We start from the raw sequence: 20,825 nt of genomic DNA on the forward strand, positions 1-20,825 counted from the left end.
GATATTATATATATAAGATATATAATTAAATATATATAAATAATATATAATTAAATATAATTATATAATATAATTAAAAATAATAAGTAAATAATATAATTATTTACATTCAAAAAATTATTTGACAAAATCTAATGTCCACTATTTATAAAAATTCTCAGCAAACTAGGAATAGAAGGGGAATTCTTCAATCTGATAATGGGTGTCTATGAAAAACCCTATAAGTAACATACTTAATTGTGAAAAATTGAATGTTTTCCCATTAAGAGCAGAAACAAGACAAGACAGTTATCTGCTCTCATCACTTCTATTCAACACAGTACTTAAAACTCTGGTCACTTCCTTTAGACAAGAAAAAGAAATAAAAAACAACCAGATTAGAGAGAAAAAAAGGAAACCTGGTTTGCAGATTATATGGTTGCTTATATAGAAAATCCAGTGGAACCTATTAAAAAGATACTAGAATTAGTGACTTTAGCAAGGTTGAAGGATATAATGTCAATATGCAACTGACATTTCTATGTCTATATACTAGCAACAAACAATTGAAAATTCAAGTTTAAAATAGTGGTATTAAATGCATAATAACTATGTGAAATATCTGAAAAATGTAAAAAAAAATATGTGTACATGATAACATGCATTGTAAAGAGTTATAAAGAATAAATGAATGAATGAATGAAAGATATGCCTTGTTTATGTGTTGGAAGACATAATATCGTGAAGATGTTAATTCTCCCCAAATTTATCATTTCAATTCGATTAAGCCCTGGAATACTTTCTGTACAAATTGGGAAACTGATTATAAAATTCACTAGGAAATTTGAAAGATCTCATAGAGTCAAATCAACTTTAACAGAACAAAAATGAAGGCTAGCAGTATGTGATTTAAAGAATTAGTATAAAGCTACAGTAATCAAAACAGTATGGTATGGTATAAAGAGGTGTGAATAGATCAGTAGAACAGAATTAAAACTCTCAAAATAAACTCATACCTATAAAAATTGATTTTTGATGGAGGTGTAAAGGCAATGTAGTGAAAAAAGAATATAGCTTTTACAACAAGTGGTACTGAAAAAAATGGATATCTATATGCAAAGAAATAATTTTGAATCCATGCCTCATCTCATATACAATTAACTCAAGAGGGATCACAGACTGAAATGTGAAGACTAAAAGTATAAAACTCAGAGAAGAAATCATAAGAAAAAAACCTCTGTGACCTTGGATCAGACAAAGATTTCTTCGGTGTGACACCAAAATGACATTTCATAAAAAAACAGTTAAATTAGAATTTTATCAAATATTAAACTTCTGCTCTCCAAAAGACATTAAGAGGGTAAAAAGAGAAGCCGCAAAAGGATAAAATCTTTACCAAATAGACAGCTGATAAAGGATTTGTATACAGAACATATAAAAAAACACTCAGAACTCACAAATAAGAAAATAATCCCATACAAAAAGGGCAAAAATGTCTTCAAATCAGACTTCACCAAAGAACAAAGAAGGATGAATAAGTACAAGAGAAAATGTTCAATATCTTTAGTTAAATGCGGGCAAATACAAAGTAAAATGACAGTCACAACTATGTATCAATTATAATGGCTAAAAATAAAATCACTGGACAAAGTGTTGACAAAAATGTAGAAAAACTTGACTTCTCATGCACTACTGCTAGAAATGTAAAATGGCACACCCCTTTGGAAAACAGTTGTGCAGTTTCTTAAAAACATAAATATACATCTACCATATGATCCAGCCCTTCTATCCATAGGTATTTTTCCAAAAGAAAAAGAAATTTATAGCAAAAGAAAAATTTGTACACAAATGCTTAGAGCATCTTTACCTGTAATAGCCCAAACTGGGAGCCAAATGTACATCAAGAAGTGCAAGAATCAACAAATTTTGGTATATCCATAACATGAAATACTCAGTGATAAAAAGAGATTACCTGTTGATAAATGAAACATCGTAAGTGTATTTCAAAATAATTATGCTGAGTAAAAGAAGCCAGACAAAAAAGTGTATATACTGTACAATGCCATTTATATAAAATTATAAAATAATACAAGTTGATCTGTGGTGATAGGAAGCAGATAAGTTATTTCATGGAAGGGTGGGGAAGAATGGGAGTATACAGCACACAAGTAAACATCTGGTTTGTGATGGATATGTACTCTATCTTGATCACAGTAATGGTTCCACTGATATATACATATGTTGGTATCTTCCAAATATGTGCTGCTTATCACATGTTAATTATATCACAACATAACTGTTTTAAGAAATTGAGATGATAAAATAACCCTACTAATAGGGTTCATACAAAGATTAAATAATATAAGTTGGGTGTTGTTACCTGCTGAATCACATCCTCTTCAAATTCTCATGATGAAGCTTTAGCACCCAACGTGACTGTATGTAGGGACAGGGCTTTTAGTAAAGGTTAAATGAGGTCATAAATGTGAGGCTCTGCTCCACTAGGTCTGATGTCCTCATGAGAAAAGGAAGAGACACAAGAGATACACACACACACACACACACACACACACACACACACATATACAGAAGGCAATGTGAGGACATGGTAAGAGGGCACTAGTCCGCAAGCCAAGAAGAGAAGCCTCAGAGAAAGCGAATTTTCCAACACTTTGATCCTGGACTAATAGTCTGTTCAGAATTGTGAGAAAATACATTCATGTTTTTTAGACCACCAGTCTTTGGCATTTTGTTATGACAGCCCAAATAACCTAATAATGGTGCCTAAAAAATTTGAAGAAGCCCTTAATCTGTTTGGTTTATTAAGATTAAAAAATACTTATATAAATCTAACAGAGAATTCAATAATCCCCCCCAAACAATGAAAATATATATGTTTAGAACTTAATTAGGTTTTCCCTTAAGGTTGGTGGGGGAGAATGATCATTCTCTCACACAAACTTTTAGTTTAGCTGGGTTGGCAACATCTAATTGCTAGATAAGAAACAACAAAAAATATTGCAAATGGACATTTGGATAGCAAGAAATAATTATAAACATGGATTCATTAATATTTCTGAAACTCTTTGTTATTTAGTAAATTACTACAAAGGAATTAAAGATCTAACTTTATGCAATAAATTTATATAAGGTTAATCCTTAGACTAACTGGACCGGGTTATTTTTTTTTTAACAATGCCATCTGTTTCTCTTAATGTTATGGCATATTGAAATATTATACAAGCATAATTTGTCTATATAAGTTTTGTTTATTTTTATGAAGTGTTTATTTTGATTTTCCTAATTTGATTTTATGTATCAAATTTCCATAAATATTTTAGATAACCAAGAATGTAGGCATACGTTCAACCAAATGGAATTGTAATAAATTAGGTCTTTTAAAAGGATTTATTTGAACTTTACTTTCGTTTTAATTTCTTAAGTTTAATTATTCATTTTTAGAGAGAGAGAGAGAGAGAGAGAGAGAGAGCACAAGTGGGGGAGAAGCAGAGATGACAAACAGAATCCCAAGCAGGCTCCATGCCATCAGCTCAGAGCCCATTAAAGAGCTCGAACTCACGAACCTTGAAATCATGACCTGAGCGGAGATCAAGAGTCAGATGCTTAACCAACTGTGCCACCCAGGCACCCGTATTTATTTGAACTTTAGATGATGTGATATATTTTTTGGACTCACTCCAGTACACTATGTGGGTAGTGATGATATTACTCTCTAATGTCAACCTAAATCAATTCCCACATCCTTAATTAACTTAAAGATTTTTATGGATATTAATTAGGAAATAATATTTGATTACAAAACAACTTCTAAACACATTAGCATCCATAAAGAGAGAAAATGAAATAAATTGAGTCACTAAGAATAGTTTTTACTTATATATTCTTGCCAATGAAACTGTATATGCTTCTTTGTAAAGCTCTAATTAGGATGGTGACATATACTTCTCTGGATAGGCTGGTAGGTGTTAGAGATCTGTTAATGCCCTCGTATTCCATAATATGTTCTCACCATATGTATAATCATTGACCAAATCTTCATGAAATAGTTACATATTATATTCCAATAGAAGATTCACTGTGCTTAATTATACTGTTTATTGTAATAATTTAAACTGAGCCATGTAATTTTACAACACACAGTCCCTCCCCTTCCCTTTTACTTGAATAAAGGGTCCTGGTTTGTGTTTTAGATCACATGTGGAGACCTCTGAATTAATATCAAAAGAATGAGAGTCTTCACACAGGACTGTGCAAACTGTTCGTGACTTGGTACTGGAGAAAATACACACTCCAGTTCTGGGTACTGAGTTTGTGATTTAATTTGATTTGGTGCCATGAGTAGACACCTGTCACACTCTAAGAGGAGATCAAACCAAGATTCCATTAGTCCAAAAGCAGATGACTATGAAAAAGAAGACTACTGATCCGAGACCTGGCAGAAGAAAAAAATTTTTTTGAGAAGAGGACTGAATTGCATTGATAAGAGAAATGTGAATGTGGATAAGATTATAACTTTCATGCACATATTAGGAAATCTTTTTGTTTTCTTCATAGCCTCTGGCTCTCAATGCAGCAACACTGTATTTGTGTAATCTGGAATGAGAAACACTTTGAATGGTTCATTTTTCTACCTTATCCCCCAAACTGAGAATAAATCTCATGGGAAAACTTAATATAAGTTATAAGATAGTGATTCATCAACAGAATTGAGATCTTGATTATTTTGAAAATATGACATATATTCATATTTGCCTTGTTAAATTATATAGAAATATTAAATAACATAAACCACATTTACTAAATCAATTTACTTAATGGCAATGTAATTTTTGTTTTGTTTTACTTTATTGTATAAGTTTAATAATCATGACCTTGACAAAAATGTCATGTTTAAAGGTACTATGTAATTATACACGCTAGGCCAACAATTAATAAATAAGTATTTTTCTTATGTGGAAACAATACAAAGTCCTACTAGGAACTGATCTGGTGCCTGCTTTCTGACTTAAGGACTAGAGTCTTTCAGGTGATAAAGAATGTCATTATGTCAATTCCTGGCTGCCCGGAAATATTGGAATACTTAAGGACTTCAGAAAACAGAATAAACAGAATTTTAGGAACTGTTGGCAAAGTCTATAGAGTAGAATTGGTTGGTGTTCTTGGTTTCTAGCCTTGAAATTCAGGAACTGATAAAGGCAATAAAAATATTTCTTACTCTATAAAGATGATAAAAAATATACTAGGGACTTCACAAAGTCTCTAGTGAGAGGTTAACTCTGTCTTATGGCTCTACTTTTGTTGAACCTAAAACAAGTTCTCTGTGTACGAATAATCATTACCTCTTGTTGAAGCACTGAGAGTAATAAAGTATAAATGGAACAAAACAGCAAGTTAATAATGCTGAGCACATTTATTTGGACAAATCTATGCCAAAGGAAATAAAGCTAAGCTAAAGAGGAACTGAAAACTAAAATGTATTTTCTTTCTGACATGAAGATATCACAAACCAAAAAAGATCTTTATTTATAAATTCTTTGCATTACAAGAGAAACAACGAATTACTTCATCATCTTAAAACATGTACATCTTGCAAAAAAAATCTTTTTTGTCACTTATAATTATTATCAAACACAAGAACTTACAACTTCTCAAAACCAACCTAAAAGTTATCTAATCAGAATTGTCAAGAGTGGTACAATAAACTATTTTTTATTCTGGGATCCTATAGTTCTGAAAGTAAGGTTCTTTGAATTATGCTTTTTTGAAAACAGGGGAAAAAAAACATTCACCAAGGGATCATAAATTATCTATGAATTTTGTCTTTGATAAACCTAAGAAGATCTCTGTTACATGTGTATCCAAGGCAACTCTTACATGGTGAGCATTTCCAAAAGTACAAAATATTACATTGGAAATCCAATTCCCATATCAAGTGAAAGACTATAGGGTGTATAGCTTTTCTACTCTACAGTTAGCACAGGGTTTGGAATTAGAAACAGACACAATGAAGGCTAACATTTACCTCTTTCTGTAGTTCTAAAACCTGGAAAGTAGTCAACAGCTTTTCTAAGCTTCAATTTTCTTAATGGTAACATAAAGAATATCCTACCTACCTCATAAGGTTATTTTGAATGAAATTAAAAAAAAATATTTAAGGTACTAATATAAAAGCTGATAAAAAACTAATGTAGTTAACAATAATACAGGAGCAGTATTGACTGACTTCATCTACTACCTCCTTGGTTGATGCTTGTCCCAGGGATTTTTAAATATTCCTAGTAGTCAGATGACATTTAATGCACATATAACACTACCTTGGATCCACCTTGACTATATTCCTGGGATCTGGTGACAAGTTTTATAAATTTAAACTTCAAAGCAGAGTAGTAAGCTATGAACTGGCTGTGCCCAGAGACTTTTAAAAAAGCAACAAAATGTTTCTCTTCATCATGCTGTTCTTCATCCCTCATTCTACTCCAAACTCACATTATTGTAAATTATGTTTTACATTTCTATAAATGCATCTTATTTTGCATAAAATAAAGCAGGGATTCCTTATGATTTTTAAGATCATATTCTCTACCCTGGAAGGTGCAAAAATGGTCTCAGTAGTAATTATTTCCTTATAATCATACATAGGTTATGTGGATTAACTTTGTTTAAATAACATTAGCATGGCAAATAAAACTAATAGATTTTCGTAATGAAGTTCAAATTTTTATTTATACTTTAAAAGTTCTTGGTAATCTGGGAGCTGATCATGCCAGTTTCCAAGGACAAAGAAATTTTAGCTACAAAGTTTTGGTGACCATGTTAGTTACTACAGTAACATTTAATTTTTTATTCTGTTTGAGATAATTATTTATATGACTTTAATTTTCTTTCTTGGTACTATTTCCTAATGTTTTAAATAACTTTACCTCTGTTTAAATATCTATGTATTGTTTCATTCTTCTAAAGCTGATTTCTTCATCTGTACTATGCACATATGTATATAAATGTATGTATAAGTGTACATACATACATACATACATACATACATACAATTGGCTGTGTTTCATTTATTTTATTCACATTAATAAAACACTGAATTTTGAGAATATTTCTCCTTGAGATATATACAGGGAATGAGTATTTTTCACTCACAAGGAAAGAAAGCCATGGTCAGTGGCACCATATCTTGATAAATATACAGTTTCCCAATCTCCTCTATAAAGATATTGCTTTCTGACTTTTGAATATATCTACTAATGACATTATCTAGAATAAAATTTTCCCTGTTTATTTCCAGAACAATAATCACATATCCATTAAATGAAGAGAAAAAAAAGTCTTAATAAACATAAAAACGTCCCTCTTTTTTAGAAAATAGAAAAAAATACTGCAAAATATGTACTGTAAAAAATACATATGGGTTATTAACTTAAATGATAAACTTGACATTTGGATTACTCTTTTTATAGAAAGAAAAGTGTTTGTAGAAATGATAGTATGCAGGGGCGCCTGAGTGGCTCAGTCCGTTAAGCTTCCAACATTGTCTCAGGTCACGGTCTCGCGGTTTAGAGTTTCAGCCCCGCGTCGCGCTTTGTGTTGACAGCTCAGAGCCTGGAGCCTGCTTCAGATTCTGTGTTTCCCTGTCTCTCTGCCCTTCCCTAGCTCATACTCTGTCTTTCTCTCTCAAAAATAAATAAAACATTAAAAAAAAAGAAATGATAGTATGCAAAAAGTTCTCAAATGCATATTTTCTCAAACTGTCTCAAAAAAAAAAACCTTGCTTTTTTTATATCTTTAATTCTAGACAAAAATTTTTAAAACTCATTTAGTCTATTTTTAATGAGCAGAAAAAATGACAATCTGCATGTAAACAAATAGCTGGGTCAATTTAAACCACTTTCTTTTGTCAGAAATGAAATAATTCACCATTCAATGCATTTGTTAGGTGCTTCTCAGTGTATGTAGGAACATACCAACCAATAGGATTATAAATGTTATAGTGTGTAATAAAACACAAAATGGTACATTTTTTAAATGCAGTAGAAACAACTGTTATTGATTTTCTTTCGAAACTGATTATAAAGCATTAACAATCTGGCACGTTATAACAAAAATCCATTTTTTTAATATGCGGATTATCTTCCAAACACCTTTACCTGCCATATCCTGATTTCCACATTTGAGATGTGAAAGAATCTTGCCACTTTCTCACTAGATACTTGTCTCATTCATTATAGGCTTCTGAATGTTGAAAAGAGGTTGCCATTTTGACAGCTGTTCTAGACTTTAAGGTAAAATATTAATGACTGGACTTATTCTAGCAATTCTCCTACTCTGTCTATAAACATGGGCTTCAGTTGTGACTTTAAGCTCCTGCAGTCATTTGCACAGAATTAGGCTTCCTGGTTGACTACCATCATGGTAGGTTCTATCTTCTCTAAGCTTTGGCATACAGTAACTCATGAATTGAAAATGCCATCTTTAATAACTACTATACCTTTCATTTTATAGTGCTAACAGCCCTTTTTTTAATGTTTATGTGTTTATTTTTGAGAGAGAGAGAGAGAGAGAGAGAGCGGGCGAGCAAGCACAAGTAGGGGAGGGACAGAGAGAGAGAGGGAGATAGAGGACAGAAGCCCAAACAGCACAGAGACAGATGAAGGGTCAAACTCCAGAACAGCAAGATTATGACCTAAGCCAAATCAAGAGTTGGTTGCTTGCTGAGCTACCCAGGTGCCCTAAAAAAAAATCAAATTTTTTAGGCGTCTAAAAACTCAAATATAATCTAGGTATCGACTGGGGATTTCCCTGTTGTACTAGAATTGCAGACTAAGGCCCAGAGTAGAAGACAATGAAAGTTTTTTTTTTAATTTTTTACTGTTTATTTATTTTTGAGAGAGAGAGAGAGAGAGAGAGACAGAGAGAGACAGAGAGACAGAGATAGAATGCGAGCAAGGGAGGAGCAGAGAGAGGGAGACACAGAATCCAAAGCAGGCTCCAGGCTCTGAGCTATCATCACAGAGCCCAGTGCGGGACTTGAACTCAGGAACCACGAGATCATGACCTGAGCTGAAGTCTGACACCCAACCCACTAAGCCACCCAGGCGCCCCAACAATGAAGTTTTTAAAAAGTCATGGGATTTGAATATTTAACTAGAGTGGGTTGGGTTTTAATAACTGAAAGAGATCAGAGAAATTGTGGTATCTGCCTACAATATCATTATGAGACAAGGAAGTGTGGCAATAGACTGAATCCTTACTTCTAGCCTTTAACTTGGCCCATTATCTAACTTTGCATAGTTGAATTCTTCCTGCTATATACAGATAACAAATATCATATGTGAGCCTAGAAGCCTTCATGGACCATAGACTCACTTCCTCCTTCCCTGTACTCATTATCTTATCATCTCCTCAACTGTCTGATTTTTTGTTCCCCCAGTACATCATCCCTTGAAATTCTCTTATTTATTTTGTGATTATTTGTTGATTTTTTTCCCTCAATACCCCATGAAGACAGAATTTTTTGGACTTTAGTGACAAATTCTTAGTATCTTGAACAGTGCCTGGAACATATTATTTGTCAAACAGTTTCTAAGTGAGTACACTGAGGTTTGGTGTCATTTCCTTCTCTTCACATTGGTTACAACTGTCTCTATTCTTTTGATACACAAGGTCAAATAAACCACTGAAGCAGAAAATTCTACTCTGGACCTTTTGAGCTGTATCTCTTCCAACCTTCTAACACTGTCTTTTGTTTCCCCATGACAAGGGTGGTATCAAAATTTATCTGTCAATGCCAGGTTCCCTAACATATTTTACAAAGGGAGCAATATAAAAATCAGAGGCTTTAAATGAGTTATTTGGGGGTTATGTTATTAGTAATTACAGGAGCTTAAACTAGAAAAAGGTCCTCTACCTTTTCGAACACGGTACATTTAATGTTATGAAGGATAACTATCCCTAATCAGTGTCTCTATAGGAAAGATGTTGGGTTTTATAATACTCCCTACCATTACACAGGTCTCCACTATTCTGGTCCTCTAAAGTTAAAAAAAAAATCTGACTAAAAGGACATCTTTGACCTATCTGGCCTCATTTTCATGGAGGAGAAATGAAAGAAACAAATTCAACCCTGCCTTATAGCTAACAGCATTTTACACTTGTCCCCAAATGTCTATATAAAATATTTAATTTCCATTTTGCAGATTAGTAAATCAAGATCTAAAATATTTAAGCAACTAATACACTAGACATCAAGTAATAAGTTAGAGTCAGTATTTGAATACATTTTGTATTGGAGTATGAAAAATATAGTCATAGATGTGAAAGGAAGCTGAAATATTATCTACAAAATAAGAGCAAACTTGGCTTTAATACAAGTGAGCACATTTTTTCTCAAGAAAAAAAGAAAATATTCTCTAGCATCTTTCATCACCCCTCTCATTAAATATCTTTTATTATTGGGAAGTTCTACTTAACATCTAAGTTCAATTGCTCTTGTTACAGCAAAAATCTACTCCTTCTCGTTTGAATGAATAACAGCTGGTCACTTCATAACCATATACTTCATGACCCTTCATATGCTTGAGGATCATTATTAAGTCACCCTTCAGCCTTCTATTATGTGACGGGCCCTATAAAAGCACCATCAGGCACAAAAATCATTAGAAGCACCACAAGGCACCATCATTAAATTCACCATCTGGCATAACTGGAAATGTCAGCAAATAGAGAGTGCATGTTGATGGGCATACTACTGTTTATGCCTTTTAACTGGTCAGCAATGTTAATTATAATTACATCTCCATTGTAGGATTTTATAGCTTATATGGACAAATGAACATACACTCGATTAACTAACTACAGACTAAATGGAAAATGGTTCTCAGCCTAATGTTTGTAAAAGCTATTAGTACTTTTTTTGTTGACTAATATCTCCAAAATCATTGAGTGCTGAGCAAACAGACAAATTAACTGTGCCTCCAAAGAGAACCTGAGCTCTTTTCTAACTTATATTACACAAGTGATTTCTTCATTTAACTGTTAAAAAAAGTTAAGAAAATAACTTTCCCTTTTGCTTTCAGAGTCTCACTATGGCTATTATTTTAATGCAGACAGTATTAGATTTACATAAACTAATGATATGTTAATAATGTCCTTCAACCTCTATTAGTTCATTCTAACAAGTTTTTGCTATGAAAATTATAAGCAGTACACTTGAAACTATTATTATATGCTAATGATACCTCGATAAAAACAAAATTATAAGCAATTAAAATATTATAAATTAATAATATAAATGAATAACATTTTGAGAATATATCCTTCTTTTATTTAACAGTCCTCCAGTTTGTGCTGAGAAGTTGAACTATACTGTGTAAAAGGTACTTATTACCAAAAAGTTTCTCATCACAGAAATAATGCACCTCTACTTTCCTCAGATATTTAGACTATACTACATACACAATTATTGTTGTAATAAACTATTTTTTAAGATGTGTAAAGCTCTGTATAGTAAATATAACGTGCTGGTTTGCTAAGATACCAATCATAAAGTATTGATTTTTTTTTTACATTTTTTTTCTTTTTAAATTTTTGTCACATTGGCATATGGATTACAGGATGCACAAAATATGTCCTCTACGAGGTTTCACCATTATTTCATCCCACTAGCAACCTATTACTCTTTCTGTTTTCTTTGTTTTCTCTAATGCCTGGCTCATTCTCCTTCCTCAGTGGCCTTCATGGGCTTCAAATTTTTTTACATTTCTTTTTTTATACTCACTAAGCTTGGGGGAATATCTATTTTTCTTAAATACAATGAAAGCACATTAAATTGGAATAATTGCATAAGCAGTTTTTCGTGCAAACCAATATTACCACGTTACTGGTTCTATTTATAAGAGTCAAGTAACAATTTTTTAGTTTCCCTAAAAAATTTTAGAAGTCAGACAGCAATAAATGAAATTACTTTAAAACATACTGCAGAGAATATTGTAGAAAAAGCTATTTCTTATTTCACAAATATAAAGAAAGTGATTAAGCACATGGGGAATATTCGTGTCTTGTTGAAGGCCACGTGATAAGTAGAGATAACAAGAAGATACAATACATATGGCTGTGTGTAGATACAACACATGTGTATGCATATTTGTGAATACATATTTTGTCCTCCATTCTCTTGGCAGCAATATGACATTGATAGCACAGAAGATACTTTTTCATCAACAGAATTACAGCTATACTTTACTTTTCGAAGCGGCCTGAAATTACTACTGTTTGTTTGAGATATGAAAACAAAAACAAAAGTAAGAGCTGTGCTAATTTTTTTTAACCCTTTTAGGGCCTCAACTCCCACCACTTTTTTCCTGCTCTGCTCTTTGCCCCATGATGCTGAATCCAGTGAACCAAAATACTATCGTGCCCCTACCCCCAACCTCCCCTAGCTAGCCTCTGTTTGAGTTCAACCAAAGAGGATCACCAGTGAGAGATTTGAAGACAGAAATAGAGATTTGAACTTTCTCCTCCACTCTCCTTTTCTGCTCTGGGACACATTTTCCAGTAGAGACTACCTCCCCCTAGGTTTATAGCTCAGTCTCAGGCAGCTCTGTCCACATGGTTTCTTGTTTCGCTGGGCTCTGAAGGTCCTACTTCCTCCTCTTGCCATTCAGGCTTAGGGGTGGTACTAGCATCCTGTTGTTTCTTGCGTCTTAAGTAGGTCAACATCGTTTACTGCCTCCTTTAAATTGTTCTGTTTTGCAAGCAGGTGCTTTATTAAATTCTTAAACTATGTAAGGTTCCTGTCAGGACCCTGACTGATACAGGATCCCATTCTAAAAAGGTAAAAATAGTTGTTTTCCTGTTGTTTTAGCTAGATAGTAGAAGCAATAGGAACACTTATTTTAAAGATTTTGTTTATATTCAAGTTCAGTTTCACATGTTAAAAATTGTTCAAAAGTAAGTATGTTCTAGTGAACAGATGACATGTGTTTTTTAGAAATAAAAAAATCCCATGGGGCGCCTGGATGGCTCAGCTGAGCATCTGACTTAAGCTCAGGCCATGATCTCACGGTGTGTGAGTTCAAGCCCCCACATTGGGCTCTGTGCTGACAGCTCGGAGCCTGGAACCTGCTGCAGATTCTGTGTCTCCCTCTCTTGCCCCTCCCCCCACTCTGTCAAAAATAAATAAACATTAGAATATTATTCAGCCACAAAAAAGAACAAAATCTTGCCATTTGCAGTGACATGGATGGGCCTTTACGGTATTATGTTATGTAAAAATAAGTCAGATATAAAAAGACAAACACCATATGATCTCCCATCTCCCTTACATGTGGAATCTAAAAAACAAACAAACAAAAACACAAGCTAATAGATACAGAGATAGATTAATGGTTGCAAGGGGTGGGGTGGTGGGAGGAATGGGAAGATTGTATCTTTAGTTTAAATAAATTGAATAAAAAGTTTTAAAAATCCCACACATTTGGCCCTTTAAACAACTGTATAAACTACTAGTAAAGCAACAGATTCCAGACGACTGTTACTCCCTATTTTATAAATGAAGAAACCGAGACACATAGAAATTAACTGCCCCAAGATTATGTATCTGATTGTTGGGAGAGTAGGATTTAAACCCACACAGTCTGACTCTAGCATTTGTTCTTAACCAGTACATTATGACATCCTCTCCAGTGTGGCGTCCTCAGGTTACTCAGAGTTACTGCCTGGCTCTTAGGGCCCCAGGACTGAGTGTTACAGTGAACAAGGTGGAAGCTTCCTGACCTCTTAGAATTTGGCCTCAGAAGTCACCTAGTATAATTCCGTTCCTAATATTTTGGTTGAAGCAGTGACAAGCCCACTCTGAGGAATGAGAGAGGAGTATCAAAGCGTCATAGAATTTGCAGCCATGCTTTAAAGCCATTACAGTGAGCAAATTTCTAGCACCAATAACCACAGTATCTGGTACTCAGAGGAGAGGGTTGGTTTTTATTTCCTGAAATGACCACATAGTTTCCTATATTTGGTCCTCATTTATCTACAGCAGGAAATGAAAGGAAATAGAACCTATCCTAAAGGCAGTTTTCAGTTCTAACTAGTATTCAAACCCCTTCCTTAAATCTGAGAGCCTTCTCAATGTCATTGGACATGACTTCCACCGACTCAAGTTTCATTGATGGAGTTGGACCGAAACAGAAAATGCTCTGTTACCTATAGTCAAAACAATTGCCAGGCCAATTTCCTTTCTTTATTTTTATTTTTTAAGTTTATTTATTGTGTGTGTGTGTGTGTGTGTGTGTGTGTGTGTGTGTGTGTGTGAGAGAGAGAGAGAGAGAGAGAGAGAGAGAGAGAGAGAGAGAGGGAGAGAGAGAGAGAAAGAATAGGAGAGAGAGAGAGAAAGAATAGGAGGGAGAGAGAGAATCCCAAGCAAGCTCTACTCCAGCAGCACAGAGCCTGATGCAGGGCTCAATCTCACAAACCATGAGATCATGATCTGAGCTGAAACCAAGAGTCAGATGCTTAACGGACTGAGCCACCAAGGCACCCCACAAATGACTTTCTTTAAATTCTGCATAATTTCCTCTCCTGGGAGGGCTAGACACCTGCTGAGTTTGAATTTTAAACTTTCAGATAATTTGGAGTAATACTCAGTAGAGAGAGGGGAAAAAAAGTATTTTGCTGAGGTGATGTTGGTATATGGGGAGGGGGAGTGTTGTCAGTGGTGGTATGTGGTCCTCTGAGAAAAGAGCAGTTTTTTATTTTAACTGTAAAATGCTAAACTAATTTAGCTCAAATATTTTGAATATATTTTCAACTTACAGGGCCCATGACTGTCAAAGAAAAGTAAGCTGAAAAATATTGGAAAAATCACTCAACTGACTAGAATTCTGTTTTTTATTAAAATCTGAGATTCTGACCAATGAGGTATAGATTAGGTTTTTTGGGGGAGAGGGGTAGTTTTTCATAGCTCTGGTGAAGGCCACAATTAGAGTATTCAGTGGCATATCTTTATGATGTGTCCCGAGGAAACAACATGACTGGTATACAGAGAAAAATTTCAAAAGAGGAACATTTCCTTCTATGCCATGGTCTAAGAAAGGAATTCCACATGCAGAAAGGCAAATATTAGAGTGACCAGGCTAGTTCATCTGTCATGCTTTCACAGCCAAGGTTAATTCTAATTATATGGCTGGCTGCCAAATCTCCTTTTTTTCTAACACAAAGACAAAAAAATCTGTCTGAATAAGAAAGACTACTCAGCAATTTACAATTCCATTTCATGTTTCCTTGCTATGTAAAAGTTTCACACCTAGAATCACACAAAGTACAACTAAATTCCTAATGCAGCATTTTCTATGTAAAAGAAAAAAAAATGAATCTTTGCACCTCACAAATCCCTAGTGCTAGCCCTGTGATTGGCAAGAGCCTCAAGTTACTTCACTAATGGAGGTCCCAAGATTCTTATTCCTGCTCCTTAGCTCAATTAGTGTTAACCTTTGCCTTCTACCAGTAAAATGCACTTACTTCTAGCCCATAAATTATGTAAATAATTTTTCCTTATTTCCAGATGGCTTTTATATGTTTTTTGTTTTTGCTAGGCTATCCTTAGCTTGCACACAAAAAGAAGGCAACAAATATTTATATGTTATCATTTATTAAGTCAGTCACTAATTCCATAAATATTTATATTGGATACTATTTTAGATAGTAGAGATACAGTGGTAAGGAAGAAATTCACAATATGTATATTAGACAGAACAGGCACAGTTATGCTGCAGTAACAAACAACTTCATATTATCATTGCCTTAAAACAAAAGTTTGTTTCTAGCTGAGGCTACATGAAGGCTCTTGAGGATTTATACATTGTAGTCATTTAGATTCTTAGAGAGATGGGTGTTCCATTTAAATTCATGCTTCCATAATTGCTAAGACAGAAAAAGGGAATGAGGTAAATCACACACTAGTTCTAAAAATTATAATTGATATAATTCTCACAATTCATTGGCCAGAACAAGTCATACATGTATACATAACACTCTGAGGAGGCAGGACTTACTAATAAGCATATTTGTCAATGTTATTCTATTTTCACCACGTACATCACGCTATGAAATTGTCAGCTGGTCCTATATCTATAGTCAAGTATATTATTCTACCCAAATGTCTTATAACCTACCAAATGGGTATTCCTAGGAAACAATGGCTTCCTATTTTTCATTAACTTTTTTTAGCACTATGTATCACCTAAATCACAGTTCATTGCCTCATTTTTAGTCCTATGATTCAATCCCTCAAAAAACAACAAATTATACTGCTGCCATATATGCTGGGTCTTCACTAGTTAGTATCAGCTCAATGTCTTTTAATATCCCCTTTTTGGTTATACATCCATCCTGGCTTGACATCTAGACTCGGCACATCGTGTACAACTAGATTATTTTCATTTCTAACTTCTGTCATCAGAACATAATCTAATTAGTGCCCTTTCTCAAAACAAGCATTAAAGGAAACAAGATATGGAGAAAAAAATCTGTTTTTGACTGATTTTATTGAAGCTTAGACCTATGGCAAGATGTCATTTTAATGTTGGCACAAACATAGAAACAAAATTCTAATTTAATAGACTATGTTATTGTCAAGCTTTTTTTCAGTGTATAAATCTGTTTTGAAAGATCAGAATAAATTTGGTCTGTCCAAATGTGTGACACAGAAAGAAGAGATCTAATTGCTTCATGGTATATGTTTTGCTAACTTCTTCAAATCATTTCTCATTATTTTATGAAACATTATAGAGGAGAAACATGGGTTACTTAATTAGATATATGCAGCACTTATAACCTGTGCAAACTCTTTGAACTTTTGATTTTATAAAACAAATAATAAAAGCTCTCTCACAGAATTGTAAGAAGGATATCTATAGAAAATCTAGCACAATATTTAGCATTTAGTGGCTAGCTTTTCAAAGTTTTTCTTTTATATTCTCTACACTGAAGTAGCTGTGGAGTTTTGAGAATGGCTAACAATATTTTGGGGAAAAAATCACTTAGGAATAAATTATTCTAAATACACCACTCCATTTCTCTTCCCCCAAAAGACACATGTTCTGAGTGAGGAATGTAAGCATCACCAGTAAATAGAAAATACAAACAGAGTGAAAGACAAATTGCCAGACTCACAATGAATGTCCATGCAAATATAATCACTGGCTGAGAGAGAGACAGAGAGAGACATGGAGAGAGAGTGCGCGCGTGGGCTAGAGAGGAATAGCAGGGACTTTGCAAATAAGCCAGGCTCAGGTTTTGTCAGTTTCAACCCCAGAGCAATACTCTATGCCTCATTGTTCCAGTCAGATTTTGCCCTAAACTAAAACTACTCCGTTTCATTCTCAAATCTCTTAATATATCATCTTTAGTAAATAAACAGATGGAATTATGTGTTATGTATGGACAGAGCACATTTTTGTGTGCCTATTGTATTCTAGTACACACAAGCAGACACATATACACTGTTTCCAAAGGTTTCTTAATAATTTTAGTATTGTTCTTGTCATATTAGAATTTAATACTTTCTTTCTAGAATCTAAACCTCAGGAATCTAGGTAGAGTGTATCTACTTTCACATAAGACTTTTCTAGTTTTTACTCAAATATTTAAAGACTTTTAACCCAAAAAGAGATGATGATAAGATTGAATCCTAGACATTATTTAAGGATCAGCTTAAAGACTATTATGAAATCAAGATTTAAGTAGTAGCAACAAAAATTCACCTATCTTTAAATATTTTTTCTTATATATCTTATATTCTTTCTTATATTACCAAACATTTCAGTTATTTCTTTGCATATTTTATGCTTGCTACAAGAATATAATTTTTTAGAAAGCAGATATGTAGTTTTTTTTTACATCTTTCTATTCCTCATATAGCTGAGTCACTCCAAATTTGTTAAATGATTAAAATTGGACATATTTTGGGCACATGGGAAAATCAGGAAAGAGCTGCAAAATCATATATGTATAGTCTCAGTCCTAGGATTTAAGATGAATTTGTGAATAAGGAAATGAGGATTTCTGGTAATATATATATATAGGAGAAGGGAGAATGACAAGCAAACAAAGAAGCAAAATGAATTGGAAACTTCTTCCAATTGTTAAGGAATGGAGTTAAGGAATGGAGATATCTGCCATCCATTTTAATGGTTAAGTGCTGTTATTTGCTACCTGGTCTTTGTGAGGCAAAACACACACACACACACACACACACACACACACACACACACACACACACACAACAGAAAAGGTTGAAATAAATGCAGTTATGGTCCAGAAACAGGCTGAAATGGAAATGAGGAGACAGGTCCTCCATATTAGGCTGCATGGTATACCCAGGGAACACAAACTCTTGGTGTGTTGTTTTCTCTTTTGTTCACTTGTTCAGCTCAATTGGTTATAAGCTAGTAGGACTGAAAAAAAATACATTAAATACTACTACTACTACTACTACTACTACTACTACCACCACCACCACGGGGTATATTGTCTGCAACCCTGTTACCAACACACCACAGAATTTCTCATGCAACTCAACCAGAAACAAATATCCCACATCCTACCATTTGGAACCAGAAATCATCTCTTCGAATTGTTTAAATGCTTAACTATGAACAAATGCTGGAACATACTTTTAAATACTACTTTTCTTGGGATGCCTGGTTGGCTCAGTCAGTTAAGTGTCTGACTTGATTTCGCCTCGGGTCATGATTTGTGGTTTGTGAGTTTGAGCCCCGCATGAGGCTCTGCACTGACAGTGCAGAACCTGCGTGGGAGTCTCTCTCTCTCTCTCTCTCTCTACCCCAATCATGTGCTCTTTTTCTCTCTTTCTCAAAATAAGTAAATAAACTTAAAAAAATTGCCATATGACTGATAAAACTGGAATGAGAAACAAAATGACCAACCTACATATTCTGACCAAAACTAAAACAAACCAGGAACCAGAGAGAAAATGGAAGCAGGTTTTGTGTCTCCTGACCTATTTGTCACCTCACTCAGAAACCCCAGGTCCATGTCAAAAGAAAACCCAGCAGGTGGCCCTTCTAGGGATGAGAGCTGGACTTTGAAGGACTCAGAGTGCTGGTCCTTCCCTCCATCCCCTCCCAAATCAATTCACAAACCATACTTCTGAGTAGGAATTAGAACAAACACCAAAATACCACACTGCATGCTGAAATGAAGAGTTCTCACAGATAAATGTAAAAGCAAAAGTTAGTGTAAGAAACCCACTGGTAGATACACAATTTAGGAATTTTGATAATTCTTTTTTTCTGTTTAAAAGTCAAAGTCTGCAAACAAGGTAGTTGAAGTAAATGCAAATTTTAAAGCAGAGTCACAGTGAATAAATATCTGCTAGAAAAATCTCAACATCAGTTATCATTTTGGACTGGTAAAATGTACAGAATACTTGACAATCCTGCCCAATGAAATCTTGTTCTCAGTCCCAACTTCATCCACCCTACACAAGTCTAACAAATAGGAAAATAATTATATTGCTGCATTTCACTGTATAGAGCATCATAACAATGGTGCTTTTTGTCACTTATGATTTGCTTTTAAATTTATAAAATTATACGGATATATACAGTATACATAACATACCAATTTTAATTTGCTTTGAAATTTATAAAACATGCATATAAAAGTTTATTCAATTATATATAAAAATTGTGATGGCAATACAGTATATTAACAGTTTATTCTGGGACATAAATAATGTCTAATTATTAATTTTTATGTATATTTTTCTTTTACATATTTTCTATAAAATTTACAAATTATAGGAAAAAAATCTTTAAACTGAGAAGACATTTTGGAGAATGGTCTTGCCTCCTTTGGTGGAATGAGGAAAAAGGGATGTCAGAGAGAAGAACTAATGAACCAAGGTCACATGGATAGTTGCTACAGAATCAGAAATAGAAACTTAACATTTTTACCACCTATTGTTTATGTATAATATAAAAATTTTAATGATACATATAAGTGTGTAGACATAGATTTTTTTGACATTTTTATTCATTCAGACATATAACAAAAACCTATCATGAGCAAGATCTTTGTCAACAAAAAGCTAACAAATCTCACTTAGGCATATTCCTTCCATTAATTAAGCATAAAAATAGTGTGCTAGAAAAAAGTTTCCTCATCAATAACCTAAATATCATTTGTTTAATCTTACTGAGTGACCTCAGGCAAAAACTTATGTAAGAACTTATTCTATGAACATAGGAATCAGCTAACAAAAATCATTAAGTTATTTTATCTTTAAAACTCCCATTGATGTAACTCATGTTATTGTCATTGGTTAGGCAGGAATAAACGACAGTTATTGAAGTCTGCACAGGAAACAAAAAACAAAAAAACAAAAAAACTATTGTTTTCATATTGTGCATGCATGTTGTTTACTTAGACTTGCAAATACACCAGCTCTCATAACTAGCCAATCACTTTGTCTAGCTATTAAGCATGTTTTAATATATTCTATTAATGACTAACTATGTTAACTGTATGAAATAGAGGATAGGATATTCCCATTTTCTCACTGAATACAGAAGAACTGATGTTTGAATATAGTCATTAAATGACTAAACTCACAAGAATTATATCAATACATGTTTTTCTTTTTAACCTGTTAAATTAAACCTATATTTATCCCACATCTTTTTGCTTTTCTGCTTCTAATACACAATGGTGTTTTTTTCTCTGAAATAATTTTTATAATATCAGTGCAGTTTTGTGCAATATGATGGCAAGGGTCAGCTGAATTCGAATCACAACATAGAATG

At 33.6% G+C, this 20,825-nt stretch overlaps 1 protein-coding gene across 3 annotated transcripts in view; it reads right to left on the minus strand.

Moving 5' to 3' along the window:
• Positions 1-20,825, minus strand: part of LRP1B (LDL receptor related protein 1B) — a 1,862,224-nt gene that overhangs the window by 881,713 nt on the left and 959,686 nt on the right. The window lies entirely within an intron of this gene.

This window comes from Acinonyx jubatus, chromosome C1, assembly GCF_027475565.1.
Source record: "Acinonyx jubatus isolate Ajub_Pintada_27869175 chromosome C1, VMU_Ajub_asm_v1.0, whole genome shotgun sequence".
In the NCBI taxonomy this organism is placed as follows: Eukaryota; Metazoa; Chordata; class Mammalia; order Carnivora; family Felidae; genus Acinonyx; species Acinonyx jubatus.